We start from the raw sequence: 8,228 nt of genomic DNA on the forward strand, positions 1-8,228 counted from the left end.
AGGATGATTTTTGGCTGGAAGTTGCCAAATACTGTGCTGAAATTGCTCACTTTTTTTAAACAGCATCTCCTCCAACTTTTGTAATATCTTTAATTCATTACTTTTTCTTTTTTAAGATTTTGTGTTGTGTGATAAGTAAAAATTTATTAAAATGTCAAAAAAAATTAAAAAGTCAAAATATCTTTTTGAGTTAAAAGGTATAAATTTTTTATATGTGGGAAGACTCTCACAAAGTGCGCAAATACTATAAGGGTGTGTTTGATAAATAAAAACCATCTTACGTGAAAATATTTTCCAACTTACGTGAAAAATAAAAACCATCTTTCCCCTATAATGAATTTTTCATAGAAAAGAGATAAAAACATGCTTTAATGATTATACTAAGGAATTCAATTTCATGAAAAATATAATGTGTCAAACATCAAAGATGGAATTCAATTTCTTAGATATGACATTTTCTATGTATTTTTCATACTATCAAACACACTATAAGTTCAACATTTAACTTTTTTTTTAAATATTCTCAAAAAATGATAGATAATTATCCATAACGAATTTTAATTCTCAAATGATATATAAAATATTTGAATAAGATCATTCTTAAAAAATTCTATCCTTAAAAGAGATAAGATAAATATCATCTATAAAATATACAAGTTATCTGTATCTTAACTCTAATATGTTTTAAAATATTAAGATAGATGTTATCTACATTTATCTTAGTCCTAATCAGATTAAGATAAATCAAGATAAGCGTAATATACAAGAACTCTAATTCTATTGCACTTTAAATCACTCTATATTTCTTTATAAATAAGGAGACATTTATTCCTAAAAATGGACGACGTCTTTGATATTAATTTCAATACAGTTTCTTTCATTATACTCAGTGTCTAATTTAAGCATTGGAGTGTTTGCGAGGGAACCTCCACGCGCCCTCTGACTGTTTTCTTATTTTTGCAGCCTTAGACAACTAGAAGACGATGTTTCCTTTCTACAAATTTATTGTTGTATCCATGCAATAATAATTAGCGCCATATATGAAAAAGTCCAAAAAGTCTATTAATACTACAACGAATTTCACACAATCTCAAGTCGCATGAAACCAAATCAAATCAATTGAAAAAGAAAACATTACACGTATGTGATCATCGCAATAATGGTATGTTCCTTCAGTTAATATTTTTGCATCTCTCATCGTTTCATTTTTTAATTATTATTTTATTTAAAAATAAAAATAATTGAAAAAAAGGAAGAGAAATCTCTCTCTTTATATCTATATACGTGTTGTATGAAGAAGCTTTGTGAGGATGCTTGGCAAAAAAAGAAAATTAAAAAATAAAATCAAGAGGCATTATAAAGCTTCTCAAGGAAGCTAGGAGGAAAAGATGTCTATGCGTGTTATATTACATAAATATGTACATGTATATATATTATATTATTATTATGAGAGCTTCTGGAGAAAGCTTTTCCCTTGAAAAGAAAATGTGTAAACCAAAAAGCTAAAAGAGGAAGAAACAATAGATGATGCCATGTTAAGCCAACAATGAGCATGGCCGCAACTAGAGCAAGTGCCGACGGCGACGGTTGAAACGAAGACAACGATGATGCAAGCATCGCGAGCGACAAGTGGTGGCGATAGCATCAGGGTTCATAAACTCACTATATCCCTTTAGGGGTACAACCTGAAATATAAACAAGCATAACTTAATACTACACACCACAAAACACCCCTAAAGACCTTTGATTGAGATGGTTTTATACACATTGCTACCCCATAGATCTTGATTCATTTGGCTCGACTTCTACTTTAGCCTTACTCTTACCTAGAATGATGCAAGCAAACACGAGCCACAAGACCCAGCAAGTATAACTGGAAGAAAGCGAGCATAAGAGTTATGGGTATCAAGAAACAAAAGAGACATAAATGCCATTTAAGATACTTTCACATGATAAAATGATGATACCTGTATCCATGCTCATATGCAGTACTTTTTAGAACTATAAGCATGGGATTGAAGTCCGAAACCTTGGGGACCAAAGTCCATAACATAAACTTGGGACCGAAGTCCATAACGTAAACTTGGGACCGAAGTCCAACTTTGAGCTCAACACTTTCTTTGCAGATATATCCTGCGGACTCGTCCGCTACGTGCATCATGAGGTCTTTACATATTTTTAAAAATCATTTTCATATATATGCTTCATGCATTATCATAACATGTATATTCATAATAACTTCTCATATATAACTAACATGCAATTAATGAAGCAATATGCACAATAGGGCAACATTCATGTAAGACAACATCAAACCCTTGCATGTCCACAATAAAGCATCATTTCCAAAAAAAGATAGGGTGACACAAAACCCTATTTGAAATTTAATAGGTATAAATGTAAATCCTAAAATAATTTACTAACAAAGGGAAATAACTTATAAAATAAGAAAATAGCATGCAAGATAGGGATAAGAACTTACTCATTAATAGAAAGACTGAGATCTTGCCTCTTAAGTGGAATAAAGAGGAAGAAGAAATTGCCTTAATAGGAATAAGAACTTGCAAATTAAAAACATGAACTTGAGAAGAGGGAGAAACTGAACTTGCATATTAATAAGAAAACTGAGATCTTGCCTCTTAAATGAAACAAAGAGGAGGAAGAACTTACAAAAACTAAGAAGAAAACTTGCCTTAATTATTTTTCCTCAACTCTGGTAAGAACAGACTCGTTACTCAAGCTCACACCACCAAAATCTCCTTTATCTCTCCAAAATCTCCTCTTTCCCTCAAGCATCCATCCATAATTATAGGCTAAGGAGAAAGAAGGTTGGTGAGCATTATGGAGGCAAAACAATCCTTAATTCCCTATCCAATTTCCCCCTATTTCCTTAAGTATTTATTGCCTATTTATAGGCTAAGAAGAAAGGGATTTCGTGGAAGCATCAATGCAGCAATATTGGAGCATCATTTTTGGTGACAAAAAGTGGGTTGGACGCGTGGAAGGCAGGTGGCATGGTTGTTGGGCACGTGGCAGTGGCTTGCAGTTGCTTGGCGCGTAGCAAGGCCACGTGTGGTGCGCAGGGGCGCACGGCTGCGTGCATGAGGGCCACGTGGTCGCGCACATGAGGCCTGCGAGGCCTCGCGCGCGTGCCTGCGGGGCCTGGTCGCCTAGCTAGGTTCAAAAACCCAGCTTTTGTTTTGCTTAGATGCGGGTTCGATCTCGCGACCTCCCCTTCCTCTTTAACACTTCCAACCATCTTGCTTGTGAGGCCAGACTTTAAATGGGCTTAAGAAATGGTATCATCTTTCACCCGATGAAGAGCCCAGTAAGCTGCTCAGGCAATTTTGTTCTATTTTGAGTTGTTTTTTTAATTTTAAAATTTACTCAACCCTCTCATCATCCGTGAGTGATTGGCACGACTCGTAGAAGTAGGGACAACCAAGAAAAAAAATTAATTAATCTACTCAAGTTGATTAAACCAAATTACAAAAGAAGCCATTAAGTATAGTTTAACAATTTTAAAAATTTCCTAAAGTAGGTTGATTTAGGTTTTGAATATTGGTAAAGAGCCAAACCAACCATTCCTCAAAATTTCAAATAAAATCGAGCTTTTTTTTATTGAATTTATTTTATTTAATCATAAGATTATAAATTTTAGGATGTGTTTGTTTGCTAAGAAACATTTTCCCAGAAAAGTGTTTTCTTATGTTTGCTGCCAAAGAAAACATCAAAGTCAAAAGAGAGTTATTTTCATCAATTAAAAAAATTAGAAAGTGACTTCTTGAGTTGAAATCATAAATTCACTCTCTAAAGCTACAAAATTGTGGGATGATCCAGATCTCACATCGTTTTCTCTGCCTTCGACAAGCTCCTGCTCCTCTTACGTTGCCATTATCATTCATCAAGCTCTGGTTGCATTGTTCTCTCCATCCTTTTTTACCTCTATTTATTTGTCGAGCTCCTCTTACGTCATCGACTACTTTGCCATCTCTAACCATATTTGACTCTCTCGATCTATGTGTTGTTGGAAAACTATAAATGGTTTTCTAACAACACTTTTAAATTACAGCCAAATAACAGAAAATATATTTAAAGAAAATACTTTTTTAAAAAATTATTTTATGAAGAAATTGTTTTTTCTTGCAAAAAAAAACGCTTTCACTCAAACGAATGGAGACTTAAAGACTGTTTGACTTAATGGTTTGACCGCTTATAAGGTGCATAAGCAGCTTTAAAGTTATACAGCTTTTGGTGATGAAGTGTTTGGTAAGAATTAATAGCTTTAAAGCTATACAACTTTAACGCTGTTTAACAGCGTTGGACAGAACTCCCTTTAGCTTTGAGAAAAAAAGCTAGAGAGTTGACCGAGCAAAATTGTAACATCCCGCATCGAGCGATAGGAAGGACCGGAACAACTTACCCTGATGGGCCTACACGAACTTCCCAGGGGGTCACCCATCATTGGATTGTCCCAGGTCAAGCACGCTTAACTTGGGAGTTCTTTGCCAACATTCAGCTCAAAAAGTATCCAGCTGGTGTTGTTTTCTTTCTTACACTATCCTCGACATATACTAACTTCTCTGGGCTCTCGGGGTATTACATTCTCCCCCCCTTAAGCACATGACGTCCTCGTCATGCGACCTTACAACTGGTCCCAGACCTTCTCCCCTTGGGGGCTGCCATCCTAGAAGCCTGCCAGAAGCCGCTCCTTGTACAGGCCCTCAAGCCCCGGCGCCACTCCCCGCCCTCATCGGACCGCCTTCGCCAAGGGTCGGCTCTGATACCACCTGTAACATCCAGCATCGAGCGATAGGAAGGACCGGAACAACTTACCCTGATGGGCCTACACGAACTTCCTAGGGGGTCACCCATCATTGGATTGACCCAGGTCAAGCACGCTTAACTTGGGAGTTCTTTGCCAACATTCAGCCCAAAAAGTATCCAGCTGGTGTTGTTTCCTTTCTTACACTATTCTCGATATATTCTAACTTCTCTGGGCTCTCGGGGTATTACAAAAATACTATTTTGCCTTCATATAATTTTCATATTTACACACGACCATCTTCTTCCCTTTCCTTCTTTCTCCCATCATTTTTTCCCATCTTCTCCAGAAGCTCTGCCAGATCTAGATCCGTCGCCAAATGCCGTCGACCCTCCTCCATTACCGTCGTCACCATCAATTGCTGCCTCCAGCCTCGATCATCGCCTTCTCTTCCATCGCTGGTGTCGTCATCCCCATTCGACTGCAACTGTAAGTGTATATATATTGTATATATATATATATATTAATGGTAACATTTTTAAAAAAAATAAAAAGATATAATATATTGTATTAATATATTTTTTAATAAATATATATAATTTATCTAACATTTAGAAATTAATTTTTTTATAAAAAAAATTATAAATTTTATTTGTATTATTTAACATCATGTCTATTTTAATCTTTTCGTCAAGTTTTAATAACTTATTAACTTTTACAAACCAAATGCATAACTATTAACTGATAACTTAAAAGTATATTTATCCAAACACGTTGTCAACTTAGATACTACACAACTTTTATACTAACAACTATCTCACTTAAAAGCTCCAATAAAAAATAGTAAGCCAAACAACCTCTTAATTGATTGTCAAGTAAGTAACAAATTTATATTTTTTTTTATTTAATTATTTAGAGTAAAGTCTTTGAAACAATAAAAATGTTATTAACCTTTTTATCTCTGACTCCCAGCTATGCAACCTAGAAACTTTAGGGCGTTGGTTTTACTTGACAACTCTCAAGTTTTTTAATTTTTTTTATAAAAATAAAAAAATTATCATTGTTGTTAGTATGTGTTGTCGTTTTCATTAATTATTATTAATTGTTATAGTTAAACTGCTTAAATCACTAAGTTATAATTTAAATAGTTTTACACGTATATTAATTTGATTATAATTTAAAAGACAAAACAAATCACTAATTCTAACTTAATTTAAAAATATATATATTTTAAATTACCCAAATCAATTATTTCAAAACACTACATATAGATATTGTAAATTACCCAAATCACCTCATATAGATTTTTTTATATTGTACATGTAAATAATTTAAAAAAATAAAATAAAGTTAGACTAGTGGGGGCTAAATTTCTAGAAAATAGTCAATAATTTATTGTCATATATTTTTTTAGTGGATAGAAAAATGGTCCAAAAAAGAATAAAATTGTAGCAAAAATGTCATTTGCACCGTAAATGAGAGATATCTTTTGAACTGGATGTTTGATAAACATGAAATAATTCTTCAAAACTATTTTTTTATTTTAATATACAAATATTTTAAAATAAATTTCTCTTTAATTTCTTATACTCTAAATTATTTTTATAAATATTTCATGTGATTAATTTTTAAATTTTTTGGCTTTTTTCTTTCAAAACAATCTTGCTCATTATGAGTAATATTTAAAATTTTAAGAAGATTTTGGATATTAAATTTTATTTTTAAATTAATTAAAAATTTAACCCGATAAGAGATCTAGCAATAATTAGACAAATTGTTGAACTTTAAGAAAAAATTATAAGAATCAAAAGTAAATTGGTAAAGAAGTAGGGCCTAAGAGTAGTTTTCTAAATTGCTAAACGGGCCATTTTTACCAAGTCCAAGGAACCCATTTTGGATGCAAAATTCAAGCAAATCAAGTGAAATTGGGCCTAGCCCATTACTGGGTCTTGTAGTTAGGATAGAGGTGAGGAGTTTTTTTTTTTTTTAAAAAAAACGTTAAATGAATTAAGAAATATTCATATTCAGAGTTAAATCAATCCTAGAAGATCAAATTACTAACATGATTTTAAACTCTAATAAAACACAAATGAAGTCGAAATTATCTATATAAATTAATAAAGGGTTTTTTCAAGTAGAGGTCATAGGGAGTTCAATGAGATTTTAATTTCCAAATTCGATTGATCGAACCTAAGACATTAAACGCCAAACATAACAAAAAAAAAAAAGCTAAAAATGCTAAACTAGTTCATCGTGTTCTCAAATTCAATTAATCATACTTTAGATATTAAGCTCCAAACTTAACAAAAAAAATATGCTAAAAATGCTAAACTAGTATATGATATCTTGTCAAGACTCGCTCTCTAATTTTTCCACTAGCATAGGAAGTTTGAGAGAATATCCATTCAAAATAGATATAGATACTGTTACGAGTATTTCTCGCACTACTTCTTATGGGTTGGGCTCGACCCAACAGGCTGGCCCAATCGCTTAAAGCTCAGTAAACTCCAAGCTAAGTTCGTTGAAGTAAGTTCACACATCGCTGAAACCCGAGCTCAGATCACGGGACCAAACGGGCTTTAAACGAGCCCCCAACAATACTCCTAGCGAGCTCCCAGCAAAGCTTCCAACTTGCTGGCCTAATTGATCAACTCGTGTAACCAGAAAGCCGCAAAGTAACCAGAAAACAGTTATGAGCTAGGGGTTATTCTGGCTAGGCCATCCAGGCCCAACTTGGCCCTATCATCTAGGCCCATTTTCTTGGCCCATGGCGATCCCTTCCTGGCCTTGTACCAGCCAGCAATATCATCATTGCAGTCACTTCTGGATTTCAGCATGCTTATCTCATATCTCATCCCCATTAATGAGGGTCCCATCGGCGCCATGCCGCCATCCAAGCGCTTCCGCCGACACCAGATATTCAGTCACATCACCTGCAAGCATACGACATACCCAAGGGGACATTCCGTCTTCCTATATATTTGTCAGCTCTTTTCAGAGCCAAGGGTATGTTTTTCTTACTAGCCTACTGCTACACAGTTGCTCCTGACTCTCATACTTACTTGAGCATCAGAGTGCTTGTAGGTACCGGCAACCAGAACACTCACCACAACCACATCAAATTCTCTTATTGAGCCTATTTTCCTTCTCGGTTGTGTTCATTTCATTAGTACAGACCAACGAATTACGGTCGACCAATTTCCAACGTCGACATTTTGGCGCTAGAGAAAGGGCCTATTATGATCAACATCAATGCCGAGAGTGAGAAACACAAAAGTTCTGAAGTGATGACCAATCAACTTGCAAACCATACTCCTCAAATGATGGAAGCTCCACTAATCAGGGGCGCAATCGCAACAATTACAACTGCTTCTATACCCCCACTAGCCGGAGTCACTTCTGGCATCCCCGCATGGGTCCCTTGCCAGTCTGTGGCCCCTACCCCCCGATTAGAGGAGGTGCA

At 34.8% G+C, this 8,228-nt stretch overlaps 1 long non-coding RNA gene across 1 annotated transcript; it reads right to left on the reverse strand.

Annotated features, from left to right (window-relative positions):
- Positions 1 to 1,248: 1,248 nt before the first annotated feature.
- Positions 1,249 to 2,858, reverse strand: LOC127806528 (uncharacterized). The gene is made up of 2 exons (XR_008024430.1): positions 1,827 to 2,858; positions 1,249 to 1,685 (listed from the first exon to the last, which is right to left on the reverse strand). It is a non-coding gene; the product is annotated as an uncharacterized LOC127806528 (long non-coding RNA).
- Positions 2,859 to 8,228: the final 5,370 nt, after the last annotated feature.

This window comes from Diospyros lotus, chromosome 7 (assembly GCF_014633365.1).
Source record: "Diospyros lotus cultivar Yz01 chromosome 7, ASM1463336v1, whole genome shotgun sequence".
Lineage (NCBI taxonomy): Eukaryota > Viridiplantae > Streptophyta > Magnoliopsida > Ericales > Ebenaceae > Diospyros > Diospyros lotus.